Here is a 14979-nt window from a genome sequence, read left to right on the forward strand (position 1 = left end):
TACATGTCAAACGTGCCATTCAGTTCAGTAACATACTCTGCAAAAAAGATGTTTTATAATCAAGCATTATATATGATGCATATATATATATATATATATATATATATATATATATATATATATATATATATATATATATATATATATTCCTCCTACTTTACCAGGCTTTGATGATCCTGACGTGGTTGCAAAACAATGTAATCTCTGTAATTCAATTTGTAGTGTTGAAGGAGTGTGATATGGCATCCTCCGCGCATGACCGACGCTGAGCAATCATTGCAAATTGCAACTTTTGCTTTCCGTTAAAAAAACAAAACACTAATGACTTATTTCTTTTTGCACTCACTTCGTCATCAGTTCACGTCGCGTCGCGTGCACATATATCGGAGGAAATGTTATGTAAATTGGATCTGAGGCGATATCATCGTGCATCCCTAGCAAACATATATTTAACTTAATTACCTTGCTTAGGGGCACAATGGTTGCAGCCCTGGTATTGAACTAACAACCGTGTTGTATTTGGAAGCCGTACCATTAGACCACAACGCCACCACCATCACAACTTGTAAAAACATATATCAAAACAAAATATTTTACCAATAGAAAGGTTTTAAGACGAGATTTAAAAGACACTAGAGAATCATCCAGTATTAAAAAGTCAAAGGATGTCACAGTATGTTTTCACCTTTTGTCAATTGCTTGTTAGTTTTTCTGTGACCAATATTGAAAACCTGAGGACACGTTCACACTCCCAAGAGAAAGAAGCCAATTGATTACAGTGATGTCGTGACCTTCCCTCCACTTTTTGCTTTTGTAATGAGTCTCCTGACCTGTCTGAAAAGATCGGTGCGCACATTCACGCTCCCAACAGCAGGAAATGCCTGGTGTCGATGTGACCGTTTCTACAGGGCCACCATCAGGCCAAACTCTCATCCATCCACTTAATGTTGCAAAACAGTTTGTGTGTCTGTGCGGGGTTCAGAATCTGTTTCTCTTCGCATTTGACACAAGCCCAAAAGACGGGAGGAGGTGAGATGTCTGGAACTAAAATGTCAGAACCAAAATATCCCGTTGTGCTTGTGATCAGGTGGGGAAGACACGAGGTGATTCTCTCTGTGTCTCATTTTCATCGCCTCCGCCGTCTCCTCACCTCGCCCCTCTCCTCCCATCAAAGATACGTTCAATCACAGCCGCTGTGACTCTCTCCTCTCCGCAGTGTAATTCCTCTAAAGGTCACAGCATTTGTCTGCAGGAGTAAAACAAAAGGCAAAAGTGTCAGCTGGTGAGAACCAAGGATAAAACACTTTTCATTTGTTTCGACCGCAGAACAATCAAATCTTCTGTTTCATATCTGGAGCTCAACCGTAGACATCATTCTGTCCGAGGAAGAGGCTGAATTTTTATGTTGACATAGAGAGATGTCGGTGAAATAAAGGTGTAGGATGGAGACGCTGGGCAGTTTCATAAGTTATGGATGATATGTTTGCTCTGGGATTTCTTTTAAAGAATTAATAAGATAATGAAAAAGTGTAAATGAGTAGAGGTTAGAAAAATAAGTTTGCGACGGGAAGGTCTGCGAGTTGGGAGATAGAAAGGTCGAAGACGGATGTAATTATGTCTAATATCTTGAGAGATTTGCAGCCTAGAAGCTGTTCAGTGCTGATATTACAGGTGATTTATAATCATGGATTAGCTGTGATTTTAATACTGTGCATTCACCACTGTCATAATTTCAGTGCAAATCACATCCCATATTTTGATAAAGGCAGAGATCCCTCAGATGATACTAATCTTCTGCAAGTTGAACTCTACAATTTCAAGCATTGAATTTTTTTTTTTTATATGTTGTTGATAAATTGTCTTCAAGTTAGATGCAAAAGTCTTTTTAAGTAACATGTGTGTGTGCTCATATTGAGGGCTCAGGTTTGTCCCACTGTGAAATCAATAAGTGCGATGGATATTTTTGGTTATTCATGGAAACTTGCTCTCGGTCTTTAATCTTAATTCTGTTTGACAGAATGACCCAAAATAAAAAACTGTTGTGTTCGTCTGTCTCAGCAGATTAAATGTTCCAATGAGGTTTGACTCAGTGTTTTCACATTTCTCCCTCTTAAGGTGACTTATTTCTTCGTGTGAAATAATAAAAAAGGTGTATTATTTTGTCAAAGAATGAATTCACCATAAATATAAAAAAGGGTGTTGATAGCATGTTGCCGCCCACATATAATACAGCCTCCTCTGAGTGAGTCAGCATATTTCAACTTCTTTTTAGTTCTTGCTTGCCTGCAAAGAAGAGATGCATTATGTTTGAGGGGAGTGCAGATAATGTATTACTCGTGGATGTCAGTATTTCATTAATTGCAAAAAATATTACATTCTTCATTGAAAGAGCAATTACTACGCATTATTACGCATCAGTGTAGCCTCAAATAATACAGTGACGTCTTTATATTTATATTTTATATTTATAAATCATGATTTATTAAATACTGCGATCATTGTGTCATAAATAACACATCATTTTACAACACAAATAGCATTTACTATCATCAGTAGAAATTCATGTTTATCATTTCGTAGGCACTTTAAGGAAAATGTTTCAGTTTTTCCTGATAAAGACCATCATGAGAAAACTCCTTGAGCTACAGAACGCCATGATGGCTCTTTGTATCAAAGGTAAATAGATTTTTTTCATTTCTATCAATCACCTCTGGGATAAATAAATCACCTCCACCCGGGCCATCGACCCCGTCAGCTGAAAGCTGCTGCATTAGTGTAAAGTGGAAATGTGGGAAGCACGTTACCACCTGCTCAACTGTCACCCCCCTCCCACCCTAGTTATACCCTCTCTCACCCCAATCTCACACCTACTCTCCCTCATACCCCCAAAAGTCTCCAGATGGTGCTGCTCTTAAAATAAAAACCAGCTTCCTCCTGAAGGTTTACTGCTGCGTCCTCGTTTCTTTCTCTCTGGATCAAATGATATCTTTGTTGGGGTAGAAGAGATGTGTGTGTGTGTGTGTTTGTGTGTGTTTGTGTGTGGCTGTGTGTGTGTGTGTGTGTGTGTGTGTGTGTGTGTGGGGGGGGGGGGCTGTGTGTGTGTTGTTTGGTGAGAAACAATAAGTCCTTACATCAAATCATCTAAGGTTTGAGTGTGTGTTTGTGTGTTAGGAAAGAATCTCTACATCAAAAGATATCTTTGCCACTGGAAGACGTGCTGTGTGTGTTTGGGGGAATGTGTGCATATGTTTGTGTTGGCAGTCGTGTTTGTGTGCGCGATTGTTTATATTTGTCTGTGTGTCTGTGTGTGTGCTACGTGTAGAAATCTTTGAGTCTCTAGATCAAATATCGTCGTGTGTGTGTGTGTGTGTGTGTGTGTGTGTGTGTGTGTGTGTGGAGATTCATTACTATTCTGCAACGTGTTTTGTCTTTGTAAATAACTCCTTTGGGAGCTTCATGTTGAGCCTTTTAAAGACTCATTAGGATTCTTTGTTTAGTCGTCTCCTCTGTGAACGTGTCCGTCTTTAAACGTCACTAATGGCTCCATTCGTCTTAATGCAACCATTTACATTTTGCAGCATTTAGGTTGTTAATGGAACACAACAACTCAGAGTGAGGACAACCAGGAGGGAATCAAGCCCAATTATCTCCTGTTATAATGGAGAAAATAATTGTTCTACTCCTCAGATGATATTTTCTATTTTAAAATCAAAATCATTCATTTTGTTAGATCTCTTGTCACGTTAATGAGGCTGACATCATTGTTATTGGGTTTTGTAATCCTACCGAATTATTAAGGTTTATTTTTATTAAGTTAAACATAACCATAAGTCGTGGAGGCAGACTCCAGTTGCAGACAGCTTTGAATACGCCATTGTCCTGTTTTCTATTGTTGATCTACAAGTGAATGAACTCCACCTCTAATATTTGTTTAACAATGACAGAACTGTCTCTAAATACAGTAAAATACTGTGAAATGAAAATACATATTTGTGATGATAGTGTCCTTGATGTTCTCCATAATAGTTTTGTCTCCTCTTCCTGCAGTGTCGGAGCCAACCCCTCGGGCTGAGGCCTTCCTCCAAACAGCGGGTAGGTCGACACTCAAAACCTTAAATGACCCATTGTTTCTGTTTGTGTCTATGAGTCCTCCACGCTGAAGGAACAGGAGGTTCTTACACACACACACACACACACACACACACACAACTGTAAAAACAAACATGATACAGTGTCGGCTCAGAGCACACAAAACATTGCGTGGTGATAACTTGGCTCAAAACATCACATGATAACAGTGATCAAGCAAACTGGAATGTTAGAGGATTTACATGCAGCATTACACATTGTTTTTTAAATACATTGTAAAGGATAAACAAGGTCATTTATACATGCGACTTTATTGGCAGCCATAGTAGTCGCTCGCAAAAATAACTTATGAAACAACCGTCGCACACGTCAGCACTAATTTGCCTAATATTTGTGGTTTTAGACCACGGTGGAAACGCAGACAGCAATGGGCAGAAGGAACCTTTCAGAATAATAGTTCCTTTGGATGGAAACCCGGCTAGAGTTAGACTAACAGTGTAGCATACTGTGTATTGAGTAATAGCGTGTACTAAGATAGCATTTTAGCGTGTACTGTGTTGAGTGTAGGTAAGCTTTAAGACTTTAGCATTCAATGTTAAGGGATGATTTGTTGAAACTGTTATGAACTTCTATTACTTAGTTTTTTAGAAGAAGACAGTTTGAACTTTTAAAAATGTTCACATGCAAAAGGTAGGGTATAATTGCTGTCACTCAAAATAATTGTGTGCCAATGAAGCCTTTTAGCATCCAACACTGCAGATGATTTTTGTGTTTATATATCACCAAACCATTTTTAAACAATTCTTCCTTAAAATTCTGTATTATAGCTTATATTTGCATTTCTAAAGATTTGATTATCAAATCTATAGAAAACCATAATCTGACCAAACCGAAGCGTGTTAGCAAAGAGATAGCTGATATGTAAGATAAGTGTGTGTGCGTGTGTGTGTGTGTGTGTGTGTGTGTGTGTGTGTGTGTGTGTGTGTGTGTGTTAGCAGGGACTGCGGGTAACTGCTTGAACGTCTTTGATGGTATAAATCAAATACACACGCACACACACTTTCCACTCAAGACTGAACACTGGAGGCCACTGCTTTGATCTTCTCTGTTTGACTGCCATCCTCCCCCCTTTCTCTTTCCTTTTACATTTTCTTGTTCAATGTCATCCTTTTTATCTATGGTATCACATCACTACATTCATAAAAACTTCATTAGCACAAAGATAATTCCTATACTGGCTAACAATTTATAATACATCTTGGCGAATTACTGGCAAAATAGTCATGTGATTTGTAGAAGCTGTAATTAATAATCCGACCACTTGAGCTCATTAAAGGGCTGATTCCCCCTCGCTCTTCTTTCTGTGCCTCTCAGCTAATCACTGGCTGTCTGAGAATGCAGCCAAACACATCTTTCATCTCACACACTCCTAATTCCCTCTGTCAGTCTAGTGAGTATGAAACAACCTGAATGAGTCTGTAATCCGGCGGTTTGTGTTTCACTGAGCGGCCTTGTGAGGTCGCTGGGCATTGAGGTGTATCGCTTGCAGTTACCTCATCCAGGATCAAAGCAGAGGACACCCTGCATTGATCATGAGACACATGAGGTCAGTATGTCTGCTGAAATCTACTTAATGGATGAGGGTAGAGTTTGAGACTTACAGGGTCCCGTTGACAATAAATGACAACGCAGGGCTTTCACATGACAATTGTAATGTATATAACTGAAGAGTATTCTAAAACTAAACTTGAATACTAAAACACCTGTGTCCTAAAGGTAGTGATACATAAGGCTCATCATTTTCCCGTTTACTGATTTCCCCCAAAATTAACCTTTTAAAAAATGGTTTTATTAATTGTTTAAAAGCGGCTTAAATCAGTTTAAACTGGTTTTCACACAGATTTTATGTGCCATGCATCTGAAGGTTATTTAATGTATTTATTTATGCTAAATTATATAATCTAAAATATAAATTGTCAAGAGCAGCTCAGAAGAGTATGTTTTTAATACTTACACTAAACATTAATACATTCCTTGATCTTGCAAGAAGTTGGTCCGACTGGACTGCCATAACAGTCGTCAAAGACCGACTGGAAACGCAGATCAAAGACGATACTGTGGCTAGGCCCTGTTGGATGCATGAAATTGACTTTGCATAGCTTGAAAGTCTGCATTTGCATTTATAGTAGGGCGTGTCGTACTGCAGGCCTTAGGTTTAGTTCATAAGCCATACAACTGATAATTGAATTGAAAGGAATACGAACTTCAAAAGAGACACATGAGCTCTGGAGATGCCGTACAAACATGTAGTACTTCTTTAAAAGGCCTCAGGCCAAGGAAGAGTGAAATAATACATGCAAACATAACAGAAACCAAATGACATAAGACTCGTCATGGAGATTAACCACATACACACAACTAAATGGAAGAAATAGTAGATAATTAGAACTGAAAGAAATATAGCATTTAATCTGTAGAAGATGGAAGCAAAGGCCTTAGTTCACGATGTGCATTGTGCAATCAGGATCTATCATCTTTGATATCTGCTCAAAGCAGTTCAGTTCAATTACATTTTTACTAAAATTAAAATAAAAATGTGTGTTTGCAGCTTTCCCATGCGCTTCCAGCAGTGCGCCAGATAAAACCGCTTGAAAGGAACAAACTCACCAAGTGGTCTGTCACCAGTCTGTGTGTTAGTGGGTCACAGGTGAGAATCGCTTCATTTCTCTAACTCAGGATTTAAAGGTCACATATGATGCTCATTTCCAGGTTCATACTTGTAGTTTCACAACTTTACAGCAGTACAACAACATGAAAATCCCACATTTTACAATATGGGGAAATAATAAAAAGAGAATAATAATCACAACCTTTGTGTCAGATGGACACAAAGGTTTGTTTTAGAAGAGGAGTACAGTGCAGGTTTGACATTTCAGCTGTTGAATAATGTTTAGAACTTATCCTTTCCATGATAGATGGCGTTGGTAAAGACTCGGGGCAGCGGTTACAGAACTGCTACTGTTCCGCTCTGAAGACTGATGGCTTCACGCCTGTTAGGGAGTTCTCCAGGCGGGGAACACAAGCCAGCGCTGGAAAACAAACCGCTACACACGCACAGACTTCAAGTCAGCAGAGACTCAACATATTTCATGGGAAAAGACCATTTTTCACACCAATGTACTCGGTCGATATCACGAGACACCTCTTCTGATTCAGGCTGTAGTGTTTTCAACAGAAAGGGACATTTGTAATATATATCAATATCAAGACATTTTCAGTAGTTGGCTATTTTGTTCTCACAGTCATTTGTTTCTATAGTAAGTGCATATTTTACTCTTTTGCAGCCTGTCTGTCTGCCCATCTTTAAAGTCTAACTCACACAGGTGTTTTCACTTATCATGCCTGATGAGACTTCTCCTCTGGGCGGTGTGGATGTGTGCAAATGGGACTGATATCCCTCACCATCACTCCCCTGTTAGCTTTGTTTGGATAGGATAACTAAAGGTGCAATCATAGTAAAATCCTTTCACCATTCATTTCAGTAATGAACGGAGTGAGACACATTTGCTCGCTGCCACAAATCGATCGTACCTGCTTTGCTTCATGCAGAAGTCTTTAGAGTTGAACTTTGACCTTTGCAATATTTCAAGATTCATCACTGTTCAGTTTTTTGTTTTTTTTGTCCAAAATTGAGAGAGTGAATGAGATTGACTTACCAATCAGAAAGTATTTGATTATGTATCTATGATGCTGCAGTGCATGTACGGACATTGATAGAGGATAACAACAACAAAGGGATTTAAAGTGGATAAAGATGTGAACTTCTCAGTTTGTGACATGTCTCACCGGTGCCTGAAACACCCCCACCAATAGAGCTTCTTGCATTTTCTTTTTCAGTCTGAACACCTATCTTAATCTCCCCTTGCCAGTGGCAATATGACCAACCCTTTGCATCTTTGTTATGGGCTGTACATGTTCTGCAACTAGTTTTTTGGATTATTCTGACACCACATGAATGCAGCAGAAATGTTCTATTTTGCAACGTTAACGAAAGTGAAACATAATTCTTGTATGCTCTCCGTAATTCGGATACTCTCCATGTAATGGGTTCTTGCTACACCCGTCCACAAAGAAATCCATGAAAATCAGGCCAGTATTTCTTCTGTAATCCTGTTGACAGACAAATATTCATGAGTCGAAAACATTCATGAAATGAAATGTAAAGAAATGTAGCTGATTTCTGTGACAGTTGGCAAAGGCATTTAAAAAAATTGTATATCTTCACCATCCACTACTCTGTATGTGCACTTGTCTGTTAGCTTCACATTATACAACTGGTTGCTGTTTACTTCCCGACTGGTCAGTAAATCCACAGGGCGACCCCCTTTTCCCTCTCGATTGACAAATTTGTTTCCTACGAGGCTTTCTTCCGAGGCCTGATTCCATTTTAATTTCCTCCCAGACCTACTATGCATGCCATCTCCGCATTAAAGCTCACAGGATTATTTTCTAATTTAAACAATTGTGTAGTCAGCTTTGTAAACACTTTCTGATGTGATTATGTTTCCTCTGAAAGAGCGGAGCTTCAGTCTCCTGTGTTATTTCAGGCGTTTAGAGTCGAAGCAGAGAGACGAAGAACACTTTTATTAATCGTGATTTGAACAGCATTTCACTACTATAATACTATCATTTTGAATGTATGAAGAAAATACCTTAATCTGTTCTCTTTTGAACAATCAAATAGTAAAGTATGATGGATTTTGTGATGCGTTTTGATCAAGTCCGGTCTATTAAGTCTTTTTAATTGCACATCTATAGATATACATATTTTACTGTCATTCTAAGCCTTGACAGAAATCAGAACTAGAGCTTGGAGAAATTAAAACGTATAGTAGTCAATCTCTGACCAATATCAAAAACAGAACTGGCTATAAATACACAATCACTCAGCAGCATGATTCGCTTATGACCTGGTTCATGCTGAGTCACATGCTCCAGAAGTGTTTTCAAACTAGGGCAGGGGCAGCTGTCTGCAAATTACATAAACTTTGACCAAGTTTTGTAATAACATCACATGACACCCTGCCAAGGCTCAACATATTGTACAGGTAACGCGAGATGTTTTGGACGTCTCAGGATATCATGCACTGCAAAAAATGTCAGTCCTAATAGGGTTGGATAAAGTTGAAAGAAACTTTGACCTGAAATTGCTTCGGGGTGAATTGAAGTTTGAAATTCTTTCAGCAGAAGCATAAATGGAGTTTAAGAGATTTGACAATATTTGGGGATTTTTAGATGGAGATGTTTTGCAGTGTATATTCTTGACCTAATCTGAGCTGGCACTGGCTCCCCGTTTCTTTTTGAGATGGTTGTTGTTACGTAAGTTGAAGTTTCTTTGTAGTGAAAGGTCCTCCAGATACTCCAAATAAATCTGTACTGAACAGCTTGGCCTCGAAACATTCTTACACAACAGCTTTCTTATGCATCATAAAGCCGTTGGAACAGCTGATAACAGCTCAGGTTTAAACATTTGACTACTATTTGATAATTAGCAAACCTGATGTCACTGACTTTAGAAAAATCTCATATTTAATTCACCAGCAATTTAGAGTGGCATGTGGAATTCAGTCAAGAATCAAGGGGTTTTGATTTCCAGGTTAGAAGACCTCTAGGTGTCTATTATAACAAGGCTGAATCATGTTGAAATATAAAGTTGTTTCATATCTAGCTCATGCAACCATTGCTTCAACAGCATTTTGATGACTACAGTACAATAAGTAGCAACCTCTGCAGGATCTCCTTGACACAATTCTTGGCAAAAGCTGTACAAAAGCAAATCAAATTCTTTACAGGGTTAATAAGCAGATTTAAATCAGAGAAACGCATAACTAATTCGACATAGTGTATGTGAACAACAGAATCCTAATCGTTTAGGAGGAAGAGGAGCAGTCAGTGGGGTCAAAGGCTAAGGGTTTCTGCTTGGTTGTAACATAGAAATCCAGCTTTACTGGGTCACTTTGAGTTCAGGCCAGTCCCTGTCATCGAGACAATAACCCAGTTTTCCGATGTCGTAGATCAGAGGTCTCCCAGTGGTCATCTTCTATCAGCAGCTTTGTGAGACACAGGTCAGAGGTCACAGGTAGTAGTACTGCTCTGAGGTCCAAAGCAATTATCTTATGACTGGAAAGGAAAGTGCTGAGTGGCACAGTGGACGGTCTAAAGGGTTCCCTGTTTGCTAGATGTGCGCTTGTTTATTGCTTCCTTCCTCATGTCATCCTTCCTGTGTCATTCTCCATTTGACTTACTTTCTCTCAATCTAAGTGGCTTTGGCAATAAACTGTTTTCTCCAGTCAGGGCTCGACAGTAACGTTTGCCAAGTTGCCATTGGCAACCATTTCTAGAAATTAGTCGCTACCACTTTTAATAACCTGAAATAAATATGGACAACAAATAGCAAAACGAGCAGCCAAAAATAAATGCATTTGTAATATTAGTTGCATTAGTTCTATTTCAGTGTTCCTGTTAGAATCAGAACTGGAACCAGACAATGCTGCATGCGTGTTTACTTGTGTTTTAGACGCAGCGGCGAAGTAAATTAGGTTGTTTGTCTGTGGGGTAAAAGGTTTGATTAACATCACTAACAAATGTGCAAATTGATACAACTTGTCAAAGCATCAGATGAACCTGAATGAAACGTTAACTGAGAACACTTAAGAGTTCTGTAAAGACAAATGCTTTTGTTTGGTTACTGCAATAAAGCTTTTATTCAACTCTGTCACATTTTCATTATTAAGCTGACAGTAGAACCGCATAGTATCTTAATTACTCAAAATATAAGGTGCCTAAACATAGCAACCACATATTTCAGCCTTGGCAACAACTTATACGAGTTAGTTTTAGAAAAATTAGTGTTGAAATGACCAGGGATGATATTTACTTTGTTCTTTCTTTGTGATGTTTCAATGCGTTAAACTCACTGTCGCCATCAGTGTAGAGAACGATGAAGCGTTTATGGAAACCCTGCTGCGTCGACAAACTGGCTCCATTCCAATAAACGACAAGTCTGCATTTTCACGCACTGCTCAGGTCGGTCTTAATGCGGCCTTACTATTTATCCTGTTTTACACACAGCCGACGACTGGATTTGTAATCAGTCCAAGCATCTTCCTACAAAATACAAGGAAATATTTTGGAACAAGAAAGCGTTAACATTGCGAATTACTGCATGAAGTTTGATTTGATGTTCTTAAGAAAGACATTGTAGGCGGCACAGAAACTCTACATTTCTCTGTATAATCGCGTTAAAGGATTTGGTACTCAAACAGGATTACTTCATATTCAGGCTGTTTGTGGATGCCCTGTCAGTGGCTGCAATCTGAAACAAATAACCTTGTGACTTTTCTTGCCGCAGCCCTCACTGCTTCCCCCTCGTAATTCCTAAAAAAAAGCACACTGAAACGATGACCTGTACAATCTGTTCTTTCTATTCAATTAGTCTCTGCACTACCCCATAAATAATTCATAGAACTCAGCCTGAGTCTGTATTAATAACTAATAAGGATAAGTGATACTTTGGAATAGCTAGTACGCTGGTATAGCAGAGGGTCAAAAAGGTCCCAGATTACACTGGTCAAGCCGTGACAAAATGTGCACACCCGACGCAGGAGGCCATCTGATGAAGAGCTCAAATGTACCAATTCTGCTGGTACTATGCAAGCGGCTTGTAAATTATATTGGCTATTACGAGCCTTATTCATGCCAGTATGGTCTGCTACAGCGCTGTGTGATGGCTCGTACAGTAAAGGAAGACTGTATTCAGAATTTGTGAAATATGAGTTGATCACTTGATCCTCTGGCTAGATAATGCAAACGGCTCGCAACCTCCAGGATTTAATCGATTAAATCCCTCTTTTCACTAATATGGTTTAAGAGGATTTCCTCTATACGTTATTATAGCATCAGGCAAGTCATTTCCTGAGAAGAGATCATTTCCTTTTTTTTTTTTATCTCAGCATATGTTTGACCCTAATATTCAGTAAAAACATCCTCAAGGTTTCTTCTGCAGAAGCGTGATTACACACAAACATAAAAGTGTGCACATAGCTACACTAAATCGAACACACACTCGCATGTTACGAATGTCCATGTCGACCAAGAGGCGAATAAACACAACACAACATCAAAAACATCTAGCGTGGCAGCATCAAAAGTGGCCCTTCCCATTGATTTCCTGTTTCTGTGTCACAGAGAAACAGGTTGGCTAATAGGGCTGAGTTATGCAACAGCATGCAGCTGTGGGCTTTTACCCATAAACCCCTGCCAGTGCTCAACTTGAGGAGATTAAAGTTGAGTGAATGCCCACCCTGACAGCAGCACATGGAAGCAGGCGCTGCAGGGTCATTTTCAGATGTTTCTGTCTGCTGGACAATAGGCAGAAGATTTGAAACGTTATATTTGAGTTTTGACTTTTTATTCCTACTCGGGGAGCTACTGAGTTCAAATTAAGAAAAAAAAGGCATAAATAAGTAGAATGTACCTTTTTCTTTCGCTGGCTGCAGTTCTCTCAGTGATTAATTTGTAAAACTAAAGAGTTGTGGGTGCTAATCACAAGAGAGCTGAATCAACAGTCTGTAAAATCACTTGTGTTTGCTCTCTATAATTCCTATTTGTTTATAGTTTCGACTCCTTGCCTCTGAATGCGGGGACAAACACTGTTAATTACATGCTTGAGCTTGCCTTGTTTCTTTTAATCCAGTGATATTTCTGCATGTAGAGACTATAAGCCTGTTTGGAGGAACACCCTGAGATCTGGCTGCTGTACGTCTCTTTGTTCAGTGTCGGATCACCGTCTGACTTGCAAATGGGAAGCACTTATTTCTGCTCTGTTGGCTCTTTCTGTTTTTAAAACTTCAACTTGAATTAGCGTGCACTTGCCGCCCACATTCAGGTCCACATTAAACGCATGTGACTCGCTGCAAAGGCACCTGTCCCACAGCAATAAATTTGGAGTTTTTTTATTAGCGTCATTATTTCCCCCCTTCGCTGTCACATTGTGCGAGTTACAATGGCCACAGCTCAGCAGGTTTCTGCTCGGTTGCTGCTTGTTGCCAAAGGATTTATTTGTTTTACCTTGTTGGATCAGTTGTGTCCGACAGACTTGGCTGCGATGGGGGCGACTGTTGTTTAGTGGAGAGCCAATAATATATGGCTTTGTACTGTCAAAGAGGACTAGTCACAATAGAGAAAGGTCAAACGGTGTTCCCATTGGCACTCATAGACCTATGTGTTAACATTTATTACATATATTGCATAAATTGAACTACAGCAAAACTCAGGTTCAGGACTGTTGCAGGGACCGTAGAAATACAGAGGTTTCCTCAAAAACATTTTAGACTTTTGAACTTATTTAATTATTTAATTGTTAAATCACAAATTGATATAAGTAATTTATCTACTCATATGATGGTCCTTTTCCCCTCGGCATGCTAGACATAATTCAGGTAATGAAATACTACATATCTTATTTAATATATTATGTATTTATTGGCTAGAAATTGGCAAATTCAAAGACATTCAGTCTAAAAATATCAGAACAACATGCCTTAATATCCCAACATGTGTCCTCCTCTGTTTCTGTTTGTGACTTCTGAGGGCTGATACTGTATGCATATCTTTGATACGTCAAATAAAACTAAATACGTTTCCCTCTAAACTGTATTGACAATGCAGTTTAGTTGTTTGGGAATGTAGAGCAGGGTGCGATGGCAAGGCAGATCTAGTTGCTTGCTATATTGTATTGCTATACACCACAAAGCTTCACCACGTCTATGGCCTTATTGGGAAGCAGAAACCTCAGAAAGCCTCTTTGTAAACCTTATGTGTTCTATGACTAACCCCAAGTCCAAGTTTAATAGCTATTAATTGGCTATTTGGAGAAAAACAGGCATGCTCAGTATACTTTCCTTGGAGAATCAATGATTGTGTGACTTCCCCGCCTCGTTGCATAAAATGAGCAGTGTTGCTGATCAATACAGAAGATTCATGATTTCTCACCGTGTTTTAGTGCGTGCATAAAAGTAACAGAACCTTCTCTTTCCTCTCTTCAGCAAACAATCTTTGGGACATTATCCAATGAGAGAGTGCCGTTTGACAACAGACTGGTGAGTCACCTCAATATGAACTTTCTTTTTAATTGAATGATGATGCTCAGCAACAAGGTCATTTGGGTGTTGAGGGTTTACGGATGAAGATAAATAATCACAAAATCGGCAACAGATGTGTGTGTGTGTGTGTGTGTGTGTGTGTGTGTGTGTGTGTTTTGTTGTCAGAGCTGAGTTTACCCTTAAAATATGGTGGAATCTGAGTTTTTGTTCATATTAATACATTTTTAAAATATTACCATTCAAGCATTTCCCTGCACGGCAGATGGCAAAGATCTTGTCTCTTTGTTGATGAAACCATGTGTTGGTGGAACACATAGACTTCCTTGGTCTCTGTGTTGTATTGTGTAATGCAAACGGAAATGGCAGACACCACAGAAAGCCAATTAACCAGCAACAAAGAAAATTATTAAGCTGCCCGGTTGTTTTCCTGGCTAGATCTATCTGAGGAGGGGAGTCTGTGGTGAGTCTCTGCCAACTGGCACATGACTTATTTAATTACTTAGCCCTGCGGCACCGAATGAATCCAGCAGATTTATGGATTCGTCCATTTCCCATTTATCAGGAAACAGTAAAAGCGTCCCTTTATGCTCTCTCAAAGCACCGCTGGGCCCTGTGACCAATAAGCAGGATGCTCTGTCTTTTCCCAGTGTGGTCTAAGTAATGGACTGCAGCAGGTGGGTGGGCGGGCCAGTGTTGCTTCACAGGTACAATATGTATTGGAGAGCCT

The 14979-nt window shown here is 39.3% G+C and overlaps 1 long non-coding RNA gene across 1 annotated transcript in view; it reads left to right on the forward strand.

The window, feature by feature from the left end:
* LOC115013282 (uncharacterized) overlaps window positions 1–14246 on the forward strand; it is a 30535-nt gene extending 16289 nt beyond the window's left edge. Inside the window, exons 2-3 of the long non-coding RNA XR_003832785.1 lie at window positions 4048–4092; window positions 14196–14246. This is a non-coding gene — a long non-coding RNA (uncharacterized LOC115013282). The remainder of the gene's footprint in view (window positions 1–4047; window positions 4093–14195) is intronic.
* Window positions 14247–14979: the final 733 nt, after the last annotated feature.

This window comes from Cottoperca gobio, chromosome 9 (assembly GCF_900634415.1).
Source record: "Cottoperca gobio chromosome 9, fCotGob3.1, whole genome shotgun sequence".
Lineage (NCBI taxonomy): Eukaryota > Metazoa > Chordata > Actinopteri > Perciformes > Bovichtidae > Cottoperca > Cottoperca gobio.